Consider the following 22,342-nt stretch of genomic DNA (forward strand, 5'->3'; position numbering starts at 1 on the left):
ACACTTGCTCGTTCGTATGCATTATGACACAACAATGCAGAGACAAATACCCATTGACTTATTGTGGAACAGTACTGCAATGCTGGGTTTCCGACAAGTGTCATTATTACCATGCCAACTCAATTTACTAAGTTGTGGAAGAGTATACTGTTATTACAGATGTTCAGCTGTTATTGCTTTTGTAATTTTCTTCACGTATTGCAAACCAAGTAAATGTGGTCCACTATACCAGGGCTTCTCAAACTATGGGTCGCGACCCCAAATGGGGTCGCGTAATGAAATTTTGGGGTCGTATGAAATAATGAAATAATTGGTCGTAATAACAAAATAATAATAAATAAATAAAGTCGTAATAATAAATAAAATAAAGTAATGAAATAATTGGATAAGCACAAGGAATGAATACCCAAACCTTTCTGACCTAACCCTTGACAAACTCTTGCTTTTTTGCACAACATATTTATGTGAAGCGGCACTCTCAAAACTCACCACCATCAAGTGTAAAAACCGATCCTCTCTGTAGAGAGGATGAGGAAAGTTGAGCCACTTTTTACTTAAACGCTTCTACTAAGAAAACCGCTTGGTTTACAATTAAAGTGAAAGTGGCAGCATAATGGTTGATGCTTTGGCCTTAATTTAACAAAAAAAAAATTTTCATAACTCATAAGAATATTAAAAAAAACATGTTTTAAATATAACGTCATTTTGGCTCAACTTACCTACCCCACGCGGTAAGTTGAGCCGGGGTGTGAGGAAAGTTGAGCCACTCGTTTAAGTTCAGTAACAAAAGCTGTAACCTACATATAATTTATATAAAATGCTATGCAATACATGTGTTCACGAAATTATTGCCCAGCTATTTGTCCCGAATTGTAACATTGTTTTCATTCGTTGCTTTTTTCATGTTTCATTGTTGTTGTTTTCATGCTCCTTTCGATATTGTTTTACTACTTCAGTAAGAAAATTATAAAGTAAGCCAAAAAGAACCGAAACAAATTGAGACAAAAGAACTAGCCCCGTTTTAATGTCATTGACGTGGATGTCCCCATAATGGGGTCGCATAGAAATATATTTTTCAAAATGGGGTCGCAGAACAAAAAAGTTTGAGAAGCCCTGCACTATACTATTGGTTACTTTTGATAACAAATACAAACCAAGTAGACTTGGGCCGCTGTTGGATTTGTAATTTTTTTCAGTGATGAACCAAGTTTACTTGGGTCATATTTTTTTCTAACGATAGAACTTCCCAATTTTCCCAAAAAAATTTCGCATCTTTTGTTGTTCCTATGGAAGCAAAAACTCATTTTCGGTCCAAGTTGACTTGGGCCACTCTACCTTTAGGTCACTCAATTGTTCGTAAGCAATTGTTCGTAAAGCAATTGTTCGTAAGCAATTGTTCGTAAACTGTTTTTCGTAAAATGAAATCCGTAAAACAATTCTTCGTAAAGCATTTCTTCGTATACATCAAATTTTAACTGCATGCACGAAAAAATGCTTTAGGAAGAATTGTTTTTCGAACAATTGCTCACGAACAATTTGTCGGACACTATTAGCCTACACACTTGGCTAAATTAGAATGCATAAAATTTTATTACCTACACTGAATAGGCCTATTAGTCCGGAACTACAGTTTACCGTAGGAAAACTTACTTAGATCCAAGCTTCCTGTCAGATAAACTAAGTTTGATTCTAAAAATTTACAGAATACCACAGTAGCCTAGACCCACATTGCAATACAGAAAATGAACACTGGAAACATTAGATTTTTAAAATCTGTTTTGAGGACAGTAAAACTTCAAAATGTTTATAAATCTCCACAGCTTAGCCTACATATGTAGCCTAAATCAATTTGTTCATTGACGATAACATCATAACACACAAAGTAATTGCAGACTGATACAGATTTGATTTTGAATTTACATTCACTAAGGCTCTCAAAGAAAGAGTTTGTCATAATCGTGTTGAACTACGTCTACAACACAAAAGCTTCGCCAAATACATGACGCGAAAGTACATGTCGCAAAAGTTCATAGGCTTTTCCCGTGTTTCAATTCCTACTTACATATTCTGACTTCCCTTGCCGATAGGTTAATTTCCAGTTATACATTGTGAAAATTGCAACATTTCTACCTATTTCCGACCAGACACACATCAAGACCAATCTCCTGAACTTATCCATTCAAGATCAACAAAAGAATCTTTCATGTTGCAAGGAAGAGTTCTTGTAAAAGTGCTTCAATCAAGCTTGTTATATTGCTAAAAATGTGCGTTGAACTGCTCAATCAAGTGCCAGCAAGAAGAAAACAAACACAGCAGCCGTAACGTAAAATATACGTGCGGGTACCAGACTATTTTTTTTTGAAACCTAAGCCTGAGTTTGTTGCCGACTTGTATCTGCTTATCAAAGATATTGCTTGATACAATACCGGTAGTCTGTTTTGTACTGTACATACACATTTCTGTGGGCGAAATACAACGTCTCTTTCGAAAGTAATCGTGTACCGTAGCCAGAGTTGGCGACAGAATATATTAGGCCCTGTGCTAAGCAAATATGCTAGTTGTGTCTCCAATTTTTTCAGTCTAAAAAAGCGTCTGAAAAAACAAACAAATCCGTTCAATACCGATATACAATTATACATAGCATCATGCTTTTAAAGTTTTATATTCCACTGTCACAGAACCAGGAACAATATTTTGTCACTCAGTGTTATGAAAACTTCCGGTTCCGTTCTTAAAAAGATCAACTATGCCGTAGGTTATGTAACGGATTAAGTTTTGCAAACTAATTTTAATCAGGACTGTCGTTACTTAGCCTATGGCATTGCAAACTGTCTGAATTTGAATCCAACTTATAACTTACTGCAGTGTAAGTGGTTTTGATACGGTAGGCCTACTCTACTTGCCCAACATATCTTCAACTGATCTGCTGCAAATCGAGAGATACAGAAAAGCAGTGACGTTCGATGGCTTAAACCGTTGGGAAAGCAACTTGGAAATATGCTGCAGCAAGGTAGTAGGCACGAAGGGCGTAACCGTCGGGCGAAGCCCGAAGGCAACACTTCCAGCGGGGGATCTGGGGGGCCTCCCCCAGAAATTTTTGAAAAACACTTCCAATTTGGTGCGCTCTGAGAGCATTTCCAAAACAAATCAAAAATAAAAATCTGTCAAATTGTGCTTCGCCTATGTGGTGATCATACATCCATTTAATGTTTAGAAGTCATGAACAATCTTAATTTTAACGTTGCAGGACCAAAATCCTGTGTTAGACATGGAATAATAGTTGTTTAAATGTTTAATTCGTCATGAATGTTCATTCTCAGATATTCAGTTAGGCCTACACTACAAAAATTAACACTTAGGCCTAAACATTACAACCGCAAGCAATTTGTACAAAAAGCTGGATAAGTTTGCCTCCTGCTTATAGAAGCTTAACGAACTAAATATTGCATCCGCACCTGAACGTTCATTGGCGAAGTAACGTTATATCAACGCTGTAAAAAGGGCAAAGGCATGACTAGGAAAGCTAGTAGGCTAAAGTACATGGCGAGGAGACATCAAAAAACAGCAATTATGATGCTGTGCGTGTACCGTGACGAGAGATCATTCTGACGAGTTAGTCTAGTCGCTCTAGCAAATGTATGCATTGACGTCACTGGGAAAGCAAGACTAACCTTAAGCAAGTCTAACTTATCTGATTGGCTAAGCAGCTGGTGACGTTTTGCAATACGAGTAAGGATTGGTTAAAACGAAGGCGTTTTTTGACATTTTTTGAACTTGGGTAAGCAATTTTGATAGTTGCTTACCTGGAGCCTCAGTGGTTGTTTCTGACAGAAGCGTTTACGTTAATTGGCATTTATAGGCAAGACATGCGGTTTGGTGAGGTCTTAGACTACTCACAAGCGTTACGAGTAATTCTAGCCACGAAAACAGTAATTTTCAAGTTAAAATAGACGTGATAAAAATAATAAGAAGTTAAACCTAGAATTCAGTCATTATATTTTGCATAGTTTTTGCTAAGGTAAGCACTGCTTTCCCTCACCGATCGTCACTGCAGAAAAGGTCTAGGGCTCGTTATGAGCAGGTATGAAACAGGTCTTTGCTCTTGTAGTTGTTCATTTGTGTTATGCACATTACTGTCCTTCTCTGCCTTCAAATCGCTAGGTAATAGCCTACTAGTCTGTTGTGAAATGGTGTACCGTACGGTAGGCCTATGTCTTTTTGGTCAGCTTTTCAATTTTGCCAATAACGGTACCGTAGGCTTAATTTTTATATGCTCTCGAACAGTTTTACATGTACCTAGTCAAGAACCTGTCTGCAACAAAACTTCATCCAATCAAGGTTGTGCTAGTGCTACTCTTCCACAACTTTCTCGTGGTGTTTGCCACTCAGAATAGACAGTGCCGAATTATTCATAGACCTGGAGCTTTATGCCCACAAAATTCGACCGAATATAAATAGGAAAGTTACATCTGCATAGTTCCAAGGCTATGGTTTTCGTAACAACTAACTGCGTGTTCGAATCCTCTGAACAGAGATAGCCCTAGCCTAACTAAGCTATCAATGTCATGCAGGCCACTGTTTGTTCGAAAGGAGTAGGCTACCGGTAGCCTTGGTTGTCCTGCATTGCAGTTGAACTGAGATTATTTTTTTGAAACTAAACTGAGAAACCATTTTTTTCTGGGACAAAATAGCCTACAATTTTGGGGGAGGGGCGCATGTTCCCTCCCTTAAGTTCCTCCCATGGCTACATCCCTGCTACTTCACACATTTGTTTTCGAACCGTTGCAATGAAAGATTTTTGAAACTAGAGCAACCCTCTAGCCTTTTTGTCATTGCGAAGCCCTTTAACTTTCGTGTTTGTCGCGGAACTCCAGCTAACAAACGTTTAGGTTTTAACCCTTTGAGGACCGCTGGGACATATGTGTCCCATGAAATTAGGCCGATTACCCCCCCAGTTAACTATAAAAATTTGCCACTGCTGATACCCTAACGTAGCATTGGATATAGGCCTATATGCTTAATTTTAGAATAGACATCCTTTTTTAACTTTTTTTTTGCGTAGGTGTTGTTTATATGACATTTAAAGAGTAAACAAACAAATTCTACATAAATATTTTTTGGGGGAAAATTAATGGTCCTCAAAGGGTTAAATAGGCTAATAGGCTGTGTTCTTATAGCATGGCAATGAACAAATGACGGCTAGGCTATCAATGTTTGCTTTTCGGCTACGGTAGGCCTACCTGCACTTAGCCGCCTATTTTAACTTAGAAGGTGGACATTCGCAAGTTGTAACGGACATCCGAAACGATTGCGTTTCTAGGCTATCTTCCAAAACTAGCCTATAGCCTGCGTACTTAAATAGGCTATTCCACACAACAAAATTTAAAATCTTCGTGCCATATTCGGCGTCAGAGTCGAAAAAGCTTTCAGCTACCGGTAACCTACTTTGTTATAAAAACTTGCCTACCGGTACTAAAATGTGGTAGGCCTATTTATTTATTTCTTTTTAATTTCTAGCCTACTCTTAATTTTGAACATGGATGGACAATTTATCACTATCCTACAACACATGAGCTTTCTACATAGGTAGGCCTACGCTATTTTAGTTTTGTTTATAATTAGAAATTTTCTTCCGTAGCTTGTTTAGAGCAAAACGGACAATGGATGATTGGGGCAAAACAGACATAGCTTACCGGTATCGATATCATTTGCAACACAGCCTGAAAGAAACAGTAGCCTATACAAACGAATTTATTTTCACACAAGTCAGTTCAATCATATAGCCTAGGCCAGGGTTGTCCAAACTTTATGGGACGCGGGACGCATTCGGCAAGGAAATTAGATCGCGGGCCGCAGTTGACATTTTTCCTCTTATACACTGTCTCACCGTTCCAGATGTAAAGTAAAACACGTACATGTGTAAATGAATCTTTATATTTATCATAAAAACACATTGGGGAATAGATTAAAGAAGCTAAGATGTGAATACTACGAATAAGAGAGTTTTGGAAATTTTAAGCAACGTCAGTAGACCAGGAAACCTTATAAATAACTGACAAGTATGAATAAGAATAAACCATAAATTTATTCGTAAAAAATATTTAAGGAAGTACGTAAAACGGTACAGTTTACTTAAAATTCAGTGAGATGGGTGTGCCTGCATTTTGGAAGCCAGCTCCTTTGTGTCAATGTCAACTGAGGTTAAGGCTAAACGAAGGTAGGCTTCGAGAGATGTTTGTTTAAGTAGATTCCTCTCTTTGGATTTAATCGACTTCATTGCGGAAAATGCTGCTTCACAAAGGTAGGTAGCCTACTGCCAAACATTGACAGCAAGTGCAATCCAAAACGGCGTAAATTAGGATAATGCTCTTCAGAAAGAAGAGGCCAAAATTGAGTGATTGGCAGTGTAGCTTTGCTTAATAAAAACTGGTCACTTTGCAAGTCACACAATTCAAGCTGCAAATCGTCATCGGCTTCTGATATAGTTATAGTCAGCGGAGCATTGAATACATTGAAGTTTTTTGGATTTGGCCATCAAAAGTGATACATCATAAGAAGCAATGGTTGTAGAAGACGAAGGCTTCACTAATTGAAACATGTTTTCTTGACGCTTACGCAGGTTTGATTTGAGATCATTGAGTAGGGCTCGCCGCGCCTCACCAGTGTATTTATCATAGCCAATGACATGAAGAGTGCTGTAGTGTCGTTGTACATTGTACTCTTTCATAACAGATATCATTTCATTACAAATTAAACATAAAACTTATATGCGGATTTTTATAAATTTACCATTTTAAGGTTGTTTTTCTAGGGTCGGCTTTTATGCGAGGATATACGGTAATTTTTAAAAGTTTTCTAGAAGAGGCGGCGGGCCGCATTGAAGGAGGTCGCGGGCCGCATGCGGCCCGCGGGCCAGGCTTTGGACAACCCTGGCTAGGCTACAGCTAAAAATTGATTTTGATCAGCTAAATCATCTTCAGTTAAGCTCAGGGCCGGATTTAGCTGATGGGAGGCCCGGGGCACTTTTAGATTGAGGGACTCCGTGCAAAAAAATTTTTGAGCCTACGGCGCGAAAAACCACTTCTACGTCTACAATAGCATTAATCCAACACTGCAGAGCATTTTGCAGAAACTTCAAAGGCTAAAAGCAAAAAAAAACACAATCAAATTTTTTCCACGTAGGGGGGCCCTTTAAAAGTCGGGGGACCCGGGGCACCTGCACCCTCTGCCCCCCCCCTAAATCCGGGCCTGGTTAAGTTTATTCTATATGAACTTTTGCCACATGATTGTTGCTCAAATTATATATTTAAAGTTATCAGAATTAAGGTGTTCATAATTTTGTAGATAGGCTATCTAGCGAAATGAATTTAGGAATTAGACCTAGGCTACTGTATAAAGAAACAATATTAGCCTATAAATTAATACATTTTAGAAGGCCAATCAGTGTTGTACGCGTCATTGAAATAATTTGACGGCGTCAGCGTCAGCGCGAATTGCCTAAAAACTTTACGGCGTAAAGGACTGCGTAAGCTCTTGAAGAAATTGACGGCGTCAGCGTCAGCGCTAATTTCTAGCGCTATTTTTTGCCAGCGTCTCATAAAACGGAAATATTTCAACCAAGTTCAGGCTAACAATAGCTATAAATAAAGAGCAGATATTATGTTTTGAGACTCTATTGTAATTAGCTGCTCAGCCTATTAGTTATTTCCTTGCAGAAAAACAAGCATTTCAAAACGTTTGTCTGACAATCTGCTGCGTTTAGGACGCATATTCAGGGGCGCCGGAGCGATTTTTGACTGGAGGGGCAAGAGTATGAAAAAAGGGCACTTTTGTTGCTGAAAGGCCAATTTGTTTTTAAGTTTTAACCCTTTGCTTTTCAACGTTTTTTTTGAAGTTAACTGCTCAAGGGGGGGCCGTTTTTAGATTAAATTCAATCAGCTGTTACGTGTTATCCGCTGGTGCTATTTCAACAGAAGTTGCACTGGTGTGAAAACAAATCATTTGTCTATAAGTTTGAAAAGTCATTATTTAAAAATTTTATATGTTAAACTTGATATTTCAATTTTTGCAAAGGTACCCAAAAACGACAATTTTGATTTATCTTGCCGCTATTTAATTACCATGCTAATCCGATTTCATGCAAAGTTCTGAATAACAAAGAGCTCAATCGACTGCACGAAGTGTGTGTGCGGTGTGCCGAATCATTGCATTGGTAAAGATTTGCGAGCAAATCTCATTGTAAGCTACTCACTGATTCTAAAATAGTTACAATCAGAGTAATATTGTTACACGAATTTGAAAAAAAAACAAAACTGCGTTTGTTGTCTTACATTTTTGTCCTAAACTAATGCATTCCGAAACTCATGGCTAGCTTCTAGTTTTATGGAACCAAACTTCTCATAAGTAACACCTTAGCCTGCTTGAATAGCTGTTTACATCTTCGTTTGTGTATTTTAGGTCTACAATTGAGTTTGTAGTATGAGTATTTTTAGTAGAGAGAAGACAATTGAACGAGTTGTTGAAATTATCTGAAATTTCTAAGTTCAAATTAGGTGCTTTTGAAATTGTGGATTTGTGTCAAGTCGCATCACAAATATCATGCAGGCTCCATCATAAGTCATTTCGCGTACGGGTGTTTATAAACATGACTCATAAATTACATCCATAAAAAATACAGCATTTACATCAACAAAGCTAAGTTCGAAGCCCACTTTTATTGAAGATTGCGTCAATCAATTTGAAAATACATTTTTAGTCCGCCAGCGTCGAAACAATGCAACAGCGAATTGAGGAACATGCGTAAACAAAGGAAATGTGAAATAACCCACAGTCAGCAAATCTACATAAATTTAACGTTTACAAATGTTGAATCAATGTAAATAGACTGGATTGCTGACTGGGTCCTTATTGTTTGAAGCACAAAAAATACGCGTAAAGGCGACAACATCAGCAAGGCAGCGATTATAGTTCTGGCCAAAAAAAAAATTAACTTTTGACTTCAAAGATAAAAATGATTATAACGAAGCTTCAAAGTTTGTCGTAAAACATTTTGCAGAGATACAATAAACATAATCACTTTGTGCCAGATTGTGAGAAGACTTCCTAGATTCTTTCCAACCATTTGCATGATTGCAAATTATTTTCTATAACTTTATATTGCCAAAAATTGGCTTCTTTGTTGAAACAACGTGGCTACAATTCTATAAAAAATTCTGAGGCCTACTAGATTGAAGTAATGAAAAAAATTTTTGTGATTTTGCTGATGACGGTTTACAATATCCGAGAAGTAAAAAATAATAATGATGAATTATTTTACAAAACCGTGGTTTGCAAGCGCTTCACAAAAAATTGTTGGGGGAAAATTTACTATTAGACGTAAAACGTTTGTAAAAGAAAATTGTCAGTTTACGTATTTATAATGTTTATTGCGCTGTTATCGAATTATAAACTGCCTGTGTTGTCTACCTTTGTGGTTGCCGGCCAGCTTAGAGCAGCATGCAAACTAAGCGTTTATGGTATTTGCATCGTGTTATGATTCTCGAAAATTTCCCACAAGGTCTTTATTTTTATCGTGATATTTTCTGCCTCTTCTGTCCTAAACTTGAAGTTATTGTGCACCACAATCCACATCGGTTTTTAGACTCAGTCTTCATTGAAAATCTTTTGTGTGGTGCATCATTTCAAGTAGTGTCTTCCCCTAAACTGTTACACAAATTGTCCAGAACCAGGTTGATTATTATGTATCTTACAGCCGTTGAGAGCCTGTTATTGTATGTGTAGAATTATTACTGTAGATGTCTGACTAAATTCATGCCAAAGTCGAGCAAATTCTGCTTTCGGGATCCTTGCCGTTATTTACGGTATTTTTTGTTGATAAGTTTAGGCAGCATTTTTCCAAGATAAATGAAGACATCGGTATTGTTCGTCACTTAGATTTAGTTTTCTCAGCATTGTTTATTCATTCTTTGATTCACTAGTTTGTCCCACTTTTGGTATAATCGGATCGTTTATAAATGGCGGGTCTTCACAATAGCCGGCCTCTTATACATTGGGGCAACGTATTCAGATGTTGAATCAATGAAGGAGAAAGCTGATTTGTTGTTTGTCTTATGTGACGCCTAACTTTATGCATCGTCTACATTACAAAATATTTTGTAATGTACATTATGTACATTGTACATTTTGTTTGTACATTACAAAATATTTTGTAATGTAGATGAGGCATTATCATCTTTATTTTGCGCTCTTTGGAACAAAACACAGTGCACTGTGAAACAAAAATACAGGACATAACAACACGTAGGCGACATAAAGCAGGGAAGGGACGCCATCGAGTTAGCTGCTATACGTGTAAATGGAGCCTATCTCACAATTTTGAGTGTATCTCACAATTACTGTTTGCAAAAACGCTATTTCTCCGGCTTCTCCAAAAAGCATTTGCAGTGATACATTTCCTCAATTGCAAGTTTTGTCAATGAGAGCATTTCCATAGAACGTTTATTTCGAAACCAGGTTTTCGTGTCTTTACCCAAGAGAAGATTTCTTATTGTAACGTTTTTTATTCGTCAATGAATATTATCTGCTTGAAACAACTGTTTTGAATAGTTTGTGGCCTCCATAGCCTACTATTTTGATCGTGGATTGCTATTCTTCTTTGTAGAGCTGATAACGCAAAAAACGTTTGCTATTATTGTTTCTAATTAACAGCTTTGCGATCACTGGCTTTTCTTTGTAGCATTAGAAATAACGCGCTTTGTATTATTGAGGTCAAACCAAACAAAGGAAAGCAAGAGGATGCTTCTCTCTGCTCGCGCATATGGATTCACGAAGCAATTATGAGCTTATGGCTTGTTATCGCAATGTAATCCATTTCACGCTTTGCTGGAAGTTAGCTAGAAATAGCAAAAATTCATTAAAATCTTGAATTTACAAGAAAACTACACAACTTTTAGCATCAAATTTAATATCATCAGATCCGCCTGGCAATTTTAGGAAAAGTCAAGAAAAACCAAGTGCATGGCGTTACTGTGCTTCAAATAATTAAAGGAAATTTGAGGGGGGGGGGCAAATCTGGCCTCCCTTTGAGGAGCAAAGTGTTAAGATAAGATATAGCGATAATGCTCATCTATCAGCTCATTTTCGAGTAATGATACAAGTGTCCGCTATACAAACAACAATGGCACGGAAGGGCATCATGCTATTTTATAATGATGTAATATAACTTACTGTGATGGAGAATTTTGTGTCGTGAATATTATTTTGAGGCAAAAATAGAACATTATAATTAGGCTAAAAGCAAATAGCATAAATTGTTATATTGCAAAGTGTACAGTAGCTTACATGACCTTAAAAGGGCACCATTGCCCCCTCTTCCCTCCCCATCCACAGAAATTTGAGTGCAGGGGGCATCCGCTCCCCCCCCCGCTTCCGGCGCCCCTGCGCATATTGTCCTTTCCAAGTGAAAACATGCGTTCCACAGCAGCGCTGGTTGGTATTGGTGTGTTGTATTTCAAAAACAAGTTGAAAACGTTTAGTCGGAAAGGTATCACTGTTCCAAGCGTGCTGTGATAGTTTAGCATGTATAAATCTTTTAACGAGGTCCACTGCACCAACATCGCTCTTTTCAGGGGCATAGAGCTCTTGAAATAAAGTATATTCAACGTCCGCGATGCCATTCATGGATTTTTCGCTTTCTGTCTCTGATCCCTCGTTCTCAATACATGGGTGATCACCATTTGGCGAACTTGTTCCGCGTGTATTCCAGGGAGCCATTCCAACCAACGCCAAAGCCAGTAATTCGGATGAGTCGCGCTGGCCAGAATATATTGTGAAACTCTTATTGTGAAACCAGATTTTCCATGAAAACAAAAAATGACGCTTAGCGCTTGACGCTTAAAATCGGCAAAATATTTGACGGCGCCATCACTTCCGTCAACTGAAAAATAAATTGACGGCGCTAGCCTCAGCGTCAACAAAAAGTTGACGCCGTCAAATGACGGCGTCAACGTACAACACTGAGGCCAATTAGTATAATAATCCACACAGTGAAATAAGCAACGATCATGCTGCTAAAAGCGAAACTCAATCAATTGCATAGTATAATAATATTTGTATAGTAGTTCTAGGCCAGTGGTTCTTAAACTATGGGTAATTACCCACATGTGGGTAATTTCAGGATAGCAGGTGGGTAGGCTAATTAGCTGAACCAGAATATTTAGAATTATTGATGTAGCAAACAATGTCACAGCTGTAAGGGGTAAAGTTGCTTTATTTCTTGCACTTTTTTTGATGCTTTGAGTCCGTTCAAAACAAGCACAGTGACATTTTATCATTTTTAGAATTGTTTCGTCATGGTGATTTACTTTCTCATCATTTTTGTCGCTGGTTTTATGTATTTCATTTTTGTGACATAATAAGCTTAGTAAGATTTTTCTTGTATCCGATAGCCTAGGTATTTTATTTATGATTGAGACAAACGGTGTCAATAGCATTATTCAAAGTGAGATTGTTGACCACTCTGCAGCAGATTAATTGAGGAATTTCTTCGCTACTTTCCTGGTTTTGAACAAGTCACCCCTGTGATGGTATTAACAAGGAATCCTTTCAGAGTTTCTGTTGACAATTTTCCGAGTGAAGAAGATGAAGATATCTAAGAAGAGTTTTTAGATATGATTCATGAGTCATCTGACAAGGTTTTTTTTGAAGATGAAAGCTTGGGAAAATTCAGGGGAATGATATGAAAAGCATATCCAAAATTTGCGAAAAAAAACACTAACATTGTTGACTATGTTCCCTTCTACTTACCTCTGTGAATCAGCATTTTCAAGTATTGTTGCTTTGAAATCAAAATCCCCAAACAAGCCGTTAGATCTGGAGTCAGATTTGCGTTGAGCACTATCCAAAATCGCACTCAATATTGTATCGATTGTAGCCAGGCCCGCAACCAGCAAATATTTTCGGGGGGGGCATTTAATTTTTATCAAAGAACAAACATTAAAATGATGCATTGTGACATTTTTATGTTACTGTCCACGCCCATTGATAGAGTGTGTGGCACTACCATGCTACGGTTCAGTGGTCATAACTTATGTCAATCACGTTTTTGTTTAGTACAGCATTAAAAGAAACTAGCCTTTGTAACCTTTTCTCATTTAGCTATGACTACCCAAGGAAGAAAATTACAATATCACAGTAATGTGTTCAGTCGGTTACAAATAAAATACAACATCTGTAGGCTACGAACTGCATTGGCACGACTGGAGTCATAAATTAATCAATAACATATATTTACATCAACATAAACAAACAGATACATATGAATAAACTCAACACGGTAATTACAAATTACAATCCTGAAACATTTTGTTGGCTCAGCAAGCTTTTATGTTTGTAGGCCCAAAGAAGTTGACTTTGCAAATGCAAAATGACATTTTAATTTAGAGCATATTGTCTAACTTTCTACTTGATTTGGCAAGTTCGTTTAACACCAATTCCGCGCTTGGAATTTGAGTACTATGGATTTGCATGAGAGCTAGTCCAGAAAGCCTGTCCTGCCCCATAGTGCTTCTAAGGTAACTTTTCAAGCGTCGTAGACAGCTAAATGTTCTTTCTGCAGAAGTAATTGTGACTGGAAGTGTAGCCAAAATTATCAAGAGTTTGTAAATGTTTGGATAAAACTCTTTTTGGGATTCTATTGCTGACACCGCATCAATCGCACTTGCTGGCTTTTCACTTTCAAGAATTCATTTAAAATCAGATTTACAAATGCCTAAGCCCAACTGAGTAGCTTATTCACCACGCTATCGCAGCTGCTTTTGATCTCGAATTATTTAGTTGTGTTTAAACGCTTTTTATGGTGATGATGGATGCTGACATTATGTATACGCTAACGAAACAGATAATAAGGATGCCAGCCTAATTTATCGAACAAAATTGTTAGTATAGCTTCCAACCAGCGTAGCCTACTTTCGGTTTCGATAGTCTACACCAGTGGTTCCCAACCTTTTAGATCTTGCGGCACCCTATCAAAGAGATAAATAGTCTGCGGCACCCTGGCACAACTGGATCAATTATATGAGGTTTCTGTGTTTCAAATAACTGTATAAAATAACACAGAAGTGATTACTGGTACAGTATTTTCTATGTCGGCAAGCCCGGCGGCAAACATATCACAAATTCTTCTACAAATGGTATTATTTGACAAGGGAATCTTTTTTATTTCTTCCTCGGCCTTATTTCCGAGCATTGTTTTCACAATTGCATGCAGGAAGAATAATGCTCTCCGTTTCGGTGTGAGGCTTTGAGTTTTTAGCAATAATTTCTGCTACTAAATAACTGGCCTCTTGAACTTTGGTAGATACTTCGAAAATTTGCGTAAACGCCTGGCATTGCTGTTTTTTTCTCAGCTAAAACTCTCTCAAAATATATTCGAGGTTTATAAGAGAGATGTCCATGTTTTTTTAGTGAAGTGTCTGTTCAATTTTCTTGGCACCATGGCTTCGTTTGACAATTTTTGTTTGCATATAAGACACTCTGGTAGAGGTTGTGCTTATGGTCACCATATCAAGTAAAGCCTATAGCCTACTCAAATAACTGTCACAGAAAAGACCAAAGACCAGTCTGTTTTGCTTTCTTTTTACTTGTACTTCCTACTTCTGCATCATGATCGACATTGTTCCACTTTCTTTTCTGTGTAATAAATTTCTCCATCATAAGTAAGTTATAAAGAACAAATTAATTATAACTTAGCCTTTTCTCGATCAGCTATGTATCGTGCTTGTATTTGCAGGTATCCCCCATGCAAAAGTTTTCAATTTTATAATAGTTCGCAAACAATCTTGCTATTTTATAATCCTGCTGGGTCACATAATCCGATAATCCATCACTGCAATTTGATTTTGTGCGCCTTGAAACGTAAAACAAAATCATGAAACATGGCGATAATGATGCGTTTCAAACGTTTTTATGGAAAGAACAGCAACTAGTCAAAATCTCTTTCAAGTTGTTTTTCCTGGGCGAGAAAACAAAGGCTTACCGCGGATTAGAGTTTAAATAAATTGCGCACTTGCGGGTTAAAGTTAAAATAAAGAATGGGCCGCAGTATTGCAATATCTCGCGGCACCCTTGAGCATTGCAATTGGCACCCCAGGGTGCCGCGGCACCCCGGTTGGGAACCACTGGTCTACACTCTACAGTACGTGCACGGACATTTTGCCGAAAGGACATATTGCCGAAAGACATTTTGCCGAAGGACATTTTGCCGAAACTCATTTTGCCGACAGGACTAATTACCGAATTCTATAATTTTACCAATTTGTCTAATCGGCATTTAGTCCTTTCGGCAATTAGTCATTCGGCAAAATGAGTTTCGAAAAATGTCTATTCGGCAAAATGTCCTTTTGGCAAAATGTCCTTTCGACAAAATGTCCGGGTACCCTACAGTATGGCTGTACGTGTACGACGTATAGTAGGGCCTACATTTCATACTGCATAAAACGCTTAAAAATTTTTCAAAAAATTTCGGGGGGGGCAAATGCCCCCAATGCCCCCCCCCTGGTTGCGGGCTTGATTGTAGCCTACACAAAAAAACAAGAGCTAATGTCTCACTGACGCCATTGATGTCGTTCTTCACATTAAATGTTGTTTATGTTGAATAACGCTGTTTTTAACATAGCAAAATAGATAAAATTAGATTTTGGGTAATGGGACTTTGATGTGGACAGAAATGGGTAATAAGGGAAAAAAGGTTAAGAACCACTGTTCTAGGCCTACTGTTTATAATTAACACAAATTACAAGGTTTATTCAGGGATATCTAGAGAAGGAGATACGAAGGCTCGCAGCGATTGTCTTATTCCCATGACACTACCAGGGCGGTAGTTTGCAGTGCTTTAAATATGTGGTTCTTTTTTAAATCGTAGAAAGTTTTGTAGTGCAGCTGGTACAATGAGCTACAGAAGACAGTTAGCAAATGTTACGTAGAGCATATTTAAAGAATACTTGTTTACAAAGACAGTTAAAAAGTTACTAGTAAGCTGTTTTTTTAACAAAGCCTTTGCAGAAGGCTAGATGTAAAGCAAGTATATGGGTAGCCAAATTAACAATAAGCAATCATGAGCATGCAGTGAATATCTAGGCCTGATGCTAATAGCGCAATGCAAGTTATCATAACAAGACTTTTTAATCTACTATCGGTGCGAATTGACATTTTACGATAAACAAAGATTATTTACGATAAACAAAAGCCCTTCTATTGTCAGGCGTAATAAAAGCCTTCGTATCCCCTTCTTTAGATATCCCTGGGTTTATTTAATATTTTCTTTTTTTAAAAAGCCAAATGCAAATCGTTTTATTGTTTGCTTCCTTTTCTCAGGAGTGAGTTTGAATACAAAATCTTTAGGCAATGACACACAGGCTACAGCTACAGTAGCCTAGCTTAAACTATGGTTGGTTTTGAATCTTTATCTTCGGATTGACAAAGCCTTGATTGGTTGTTCCTGGTAGTTTCGCTTACCGAAGTTACCGTAGGCTATTTGTGGAGGCTCTTGATGCAGGGCCGGTTGCTGAGATTGGCAGAGTGAAGTTTCCGATTGTTGAAGTGTTGTTGCCGGGGAATTATTCCATTCACTAGGTGTCGCTAAATGGAGAGCAGTCCTTGGAATGCGTAGCTCAATCGTACACCCCAAGAGTCGAACCAGCGCCGCGTGATCTTTGAGCCAGGCGCATAACCACTGAGCTAACGGGGCGGACATATATACGGTACATATAACTATAGCTAAGAAAAGGGAAATTTGTTTGACATAAGCTTAGGCTAATAATGGATCGCTGCAATAGGCCTTTATAACCTAGCCTACAAGGCACATTTTAGCTCATGCATAGGTCGATTTAGCTCAATAATTATTTGTACAGCTAGATAGTTATTTAGTTGAGTGAGCAATGTCCTTACTTTGGCATAACTTAAGTTATTGCATTAGGGTATGTAGGCTAGTACAGGGCTTCCCAAAGTGGGGGTTTCGACCCCTTGAGGGGTCGAGTAACGGACTTTGAGGGTCGCAGAAAGTAGGCTATACAAATTTTACACAAAGCACTGCATATTAACACATGTGCAAGATGCTGTGAAAGTAATTAACTTTATTAAGAGTCGTGCACTCAATATAGGCTACCCGTAAGCTAATTTTAGGCCTAGCCTATAGGCTACAGTGAAAAAAGGAATAGGAGTTTAAAACCCTCTTTGTTGCATTGTAAACGTGGATTTCTAAACTAAAGCCAATGCTTTAAAAGGTTGTTAGTGTTTAAAAATTAAGCCGTGATTTTTCCAACGGAAAAAATTTTAGCCTACACTTTGTCCGCCGTTTTCGTAAAGACGTTTTTGGAAAGGCTTTTCAAATTATCTTATTTGTCAGGTTTGCTTGAAAAAAGGGTACGAATTTAATTTGTTCTTCCAAGGAGAAAACATCTATGTTTTTACATTGAAATCTAAAGTTGGAGCATTCATCATAAAGTTAAACATCTAGGCTAGAAACAGAAGATTGGAAATGATTCATTTGAAATATTCTCATTTACTGAGTTCAGTTCAGTTGTTTTTTGTATTTCTGACCATCATATCAAAAAAACAATAACTTACACGTCAACATAGCAAAGGTCAAGAAAAAGGTAGAAGCGACAAAACGCGAACGTTAAAACGTGCTTGTGACCGAAGTAAGTTATTAAGTTGAGAAATTTGGCACGGTCGCAACACCTTCAGAAAAATTTAAGATATAAAGGGAAAATAAAAAAAAAGAAACTGCCTGGTGAACAGTCTCTCTCTGTTTTTACTACCAAAAAAGAAACTGTTACAAAAAATAAAATAAACAACATATATTTAGACTGTAGCTTTATTAGCCCAAATAGCTTTAGCTGATATATTTAAGATTTGTATGGACAGTTGCTATGAAGATCGGCCATGGTGCGTTATCATGAGTGCTGATGGTCGTGAGGGGAACACGTCTTGATGCGTTTAGCTCATAGCAAAGAAGAGCAAGGCAGGCAAAGAAAACCCCACAAAGAAATCCTACCACGGGCAAAGCCATTTCAACCGCAACGCACCAGGCCTTGCACGACTCACAAAAAAAGATACAACTTGACGATGCGAATCAATCACGAAAACAAATAAAACAAACTAGCAAAAACAACATCATCATCTTGCGGAAATTCAATTGGCTAACAATGGCGTGGAAGTAGAAGTAGTTTCTTCTAAAATCGGACAATAGCCTACCAATTTAGATTGGATTCAAAATCCATTTGCAATGCACTTCGGAATACCTTTCTTTCACATCTCAGGAAATACTTGTAGATCTATCTTTTGACTCTAAGTTGTGGCTTAAATTTTCTGAAAAAAAGTTTCACACTTTTTGGCTTAGCCGAACGTTGGAGCGGAATATTCACCATTATTTTAGCAGTAACCGCACTCCTGCCGTTAATCTCAACGTAGGCTATACTGTATGTGAATGTCCAGTGTTTTCAATGTTGATAAAATACCGTTCCAGCGTAAGTAACATTGAAACCGCCTATTGACAAACATCGAGCGACGGCTAGACCTGCTTTGTGGCAGAGAGCAGTCGCACCCATCACACTGAATAAATATGTTTACTTTTTGGTTTTGTTTCCAGCAGGCTACAAGCAGTAAAGTAGTAGGTTTCGAATACAGATAGCTTGTTTTTAGTTTTCGTTTAAATTAAACCTTTCAATAACTATCAGAAACGTATATTTTGCATTGTTGATCCTTTTAACCATAAAGGGTCGCGACAAATTTTAGGAGATTAAAAGGGATCACGAGCAAAAAAGTTTAGGAAGCCCTGGGCTAGTCTGCCCTACTTAGTTTTTGAGGCGAACATAAAAAGTTTCTATCTCTTAAATTTACCACTGAAATCTTGCGTGACCAATGTTGCAGTTAGATTACCGATAATAAAATGTAAAGTTTTTGCAGAAAATTTATATTTTGTTTGTGGCGGGGTGCATGACCGCAAGCGCCCCTCCGGATCTGCTACCTAAGTTATGTTGTAAAATTAGGATAGGCCTATTTGTGATGAAAATGCTACTTGAAGGTTTCAACGTTGCTGATTCACAGTTGCTGCAACATTGGTCTATGATCAAAAAAATGAGAGCGTGAGATACCACTTCAGCCACCGCAATATAAATAAATGAGACGGGGTTGGTTAAAGATGGTCATCTTTTTAATTGCTGGCTTCTGGTCGGTTGCAATGACATGCAACTAATGGATTTTTTCATCCGACAGTCTGTTCATTAGCCTAACTCATACAATTTTTAAAATAGTTTAACTTAAGTTAGTTAAACCGTGTTTCCCTGTCGAGATTACAGAGCCAGAATAACATCAGGCCGACAGGCCCCTATCACTCAGAACAAGTTGCAAATAGACTTGATGACATGCATTTATATTTGCATTGCCTCAATATAAAAACGGCCGAGTTCTTTAAGTTTAATAGACTACTTATTGTCAATATTTGCTGACCAGCTTAGACAACACAGATGTAGGACCAAATTCAATACTCTCGACTAACTAAACTAAGTTAGCCTATATAGGCTACTGTAGCTTCGCCTTCGGCGTTTGGGAATAAGATAGACTACTGCCAAGCTATCAAGATTAGAACGGTTGAGGTGGGCATTCAAAACGTTCAAATAAGATAAGTTATAAAACACTAGAAAAATACTGTAGCTTAAAGTAGGCGCAGTTCAGGTTGTTTTTATTTCTACCTTGTTTATGGTGAAAGTTAAAATAATGATGTCGACAAGCAGATCGTTTCAGGAATGCAAACACATTTTGGAGAAGTAAACATGTCTCATGGCTGAATGTAAAAATAGTCCAATACCAGGCTACAGTAGATAAGATTCCAGATGTTATAAACGTTAAATATCTTGTGGAGAAAGATCATATCTTACCAATGAATTGGCGCGATTTCTTTGGTGCTAAAAGCCTTCGTAGTTGACATCTCAAAAAGGTAGTGGCCCTTACTTGATTCAAGTGTTGGGTTTGAGAAGATAAGGCTCTCATTGTACTAAGCCTTCAGCACTAAGGGGAGTATAGGGTGGCCAGTTCCTTTCTCTCGGCCGCCTTTCCTGCAGCAATTATGCCCACCCAATTTATTACACCCTAGGACCTAGGTAGAGGTGAGCGGTATTTTCAACAACCAACTGAAGCCTGGAGTCGAACCAAGTTTGCATAATTGTAAAGCCAACGCCTTAGCCGTTGCGCCATCCCGTTTAGCATTTTACGCCCCGATCAATTGCACGCAACTTTTTGAGGTCAAGTGGCTTGACTGTGGTCTATATCAACATGGTTTGGCAAGCGTAGCGTTGATAAAAAACGCACTTGCAATACTGTTACGGTACCTCGTTTATTTGTTTCTATTAATGTTGTAAGATTGCCTGCTCACATAAAAACGTCTCTATAGTAGGCTAGCCTAATGGTTAGTAATAAAAAATTGAAGTAACTTACATGCAGTGGCCAGTGGCGTGGCGTACGCAAGATTTTTTCCAGGAGGGGGAGAGGATCACTCGAAATGCTTTTCGAAACGAAATGGAAACGAATTACGAAAGCCCATTTGCTACTAATTACAGATAACTAAACACTGTAGTCTGATAATTTGATTGAAAGACAATGTCATTTACAGATATGTACGTATACGCGCAAATTCTACGCCGTAGACTTGCGGCGTAGACTTTTTGTTTGCGCTAACGCTTGCGGACACATTTTTTTGGATAGTTGTCGCTTGAGGCTACGCCGTAAAGTTTTCGCGATTTTTAGCAAATACCGTCAACGTATACTTTTTAATGTCGTCTGTTGTTTGCACTTTTTTTATCAAACTTTCCAAATTTTGAATAAGTTGAAAGAATGTTTTCAATGGGCAAAGACATAGGCTATTAAAACCAAAACGCAGCAAAATGTCAGGTGAACACTTTCAGATGCTTGTGTTTAATCGTGGAAATTCAAAATAAAACTTGCTTGTTTCGAGTGGTTTATACCGTGTGAATGGTTGGCACCTAGCAAACAAAATGAGTTTGCGTTAGTGTATGCGCTGACGCCGCCAATTTTTTTTTACAAGTTACGTTGACGCATACGGCGTATGGTTTTTCAAACGTTTGCGTTTACGCTGACGGCGTCAATATTTTTTGTATGCACGTACATCACTGGTCATTTATCTAAAGCATAAATCGAACTTCTCTGTGAAAGTTTAGATATCGAATGTAGCTTAATGTAGCCTATTATGGTAGGCCAACCGTACTTCAAACAAAAATTACTGCGCTCTAAGCATATACAGACAAAAAATTAGCATTGACCATATTGATGAGCTACAACATATTTTTGGTGATGACTTAATTTCCCCAAAATAAACCTTAAATAGTTCTACAACTCAACTCTTGCATCATTCTTGAAATTCAAACACTAATAACAGAGAAAGAATGACGCATTGTTTTTCTTAAAAAAACAAAACATAAGAAGCTGGATTGAATGCAGAATACTTCAACATAACAAGGTTTTTAACGTTTGGCGTTGTGGAGCTTACGAATGTAAGCTCCCTCCTCTCCATCAAAAATTAATAAAATCATCTCGGATGCAAAATTATACGCTGGATTATGTCAAATAATTGGCTGCCAATAACAAACATCTTCGCCGTTTCATAAGCACTTGATGTTAGACAAGTCTTATGCTACTGGATCAACCATAGAAAGACATTTTCCAAAAAAGCGAGAGAGTAGTATTTTTTTCATTTAGGCTATAACTATAACAAAAGATCATGGATTTACTGGTTTCGCTGACTTAAATTAGTCATTCCAAATGATGATCAACAATACAAAATCCGATGGATGCAGCCTAAGCTATAAAATGTCGAGCTTTTGTAAAAGTATTGTCACATTGTTTTTATTTCAAATTGTCGAAAAACGCTGTACCAACTAAATAAAAATATGGATAGGCCACAGAAGTGGTCTTCCCGATCGGGAGATTTGGAAGCGGTAAATACGTCTTTGCATGATTTAAGCTAGAATATCGAGCTTCCGTAGGCCCAGCGGTATTTAAATCTTTTTTTTATATTTGAAGTAGCCAAAAACCAAACTAAATAGCCATGGGCCCCAGACAGATTAGGTATGCGGAGAGTGGTTAGTACCGGTACGGCCCTGATAGGGTCGCGCCGGTTAGTAGGCTACTCTTAAACAATAGAATATTTGCACTACAAAAACACAACAACCCTGAAAAAACAACAGCATTTTTTAAAGAAGGAGAGGGCATGGTCGAATGGCCCATACCAGTCAGCAACTTCACTGCCTACATGATAAGGATATATAGACCT

General features: G+C 37.9%; 1 protein-coding gene across 1 annotated transcript in view; it reads left to right on the plus strand.

Annotated features, from left to right (window-relative positions):
• LOC145772184 (uncharacterized) overlaps positions 1-2,542 on the plus strand; it is a 35,132-nt gene extending 32,590 nt beyond the window's left edge. Inside the window, exon 25 of the mRNA XM_082584032.1 lies at positions 2,145-2,542. The gene's annotated coding sequence lies outside the window, so the exon portion shown is untranslated. The remainder of the gene's footprint in view (positions 1-2,144) is intronic.
• The last annotated feature ends 19,800 nt before the right edge of the window (positions 2,543-22,342 follow it).

This window comes from Aplidium turbinatum, chromosome 6 (assembly GCF_918807975.1).
Source record: "Aplidium turbinatum chromosome 6, kaAplTurb1.1, whole genome shotgun sequence".
In the NCBI taxonomy this organism is placed as follows: Eukaryota; Metazoa; Chordata; class Ascidiacea; order Aplousobranchia; family Polyclinidae; genus Aplidium; species Aplidium turbinatum.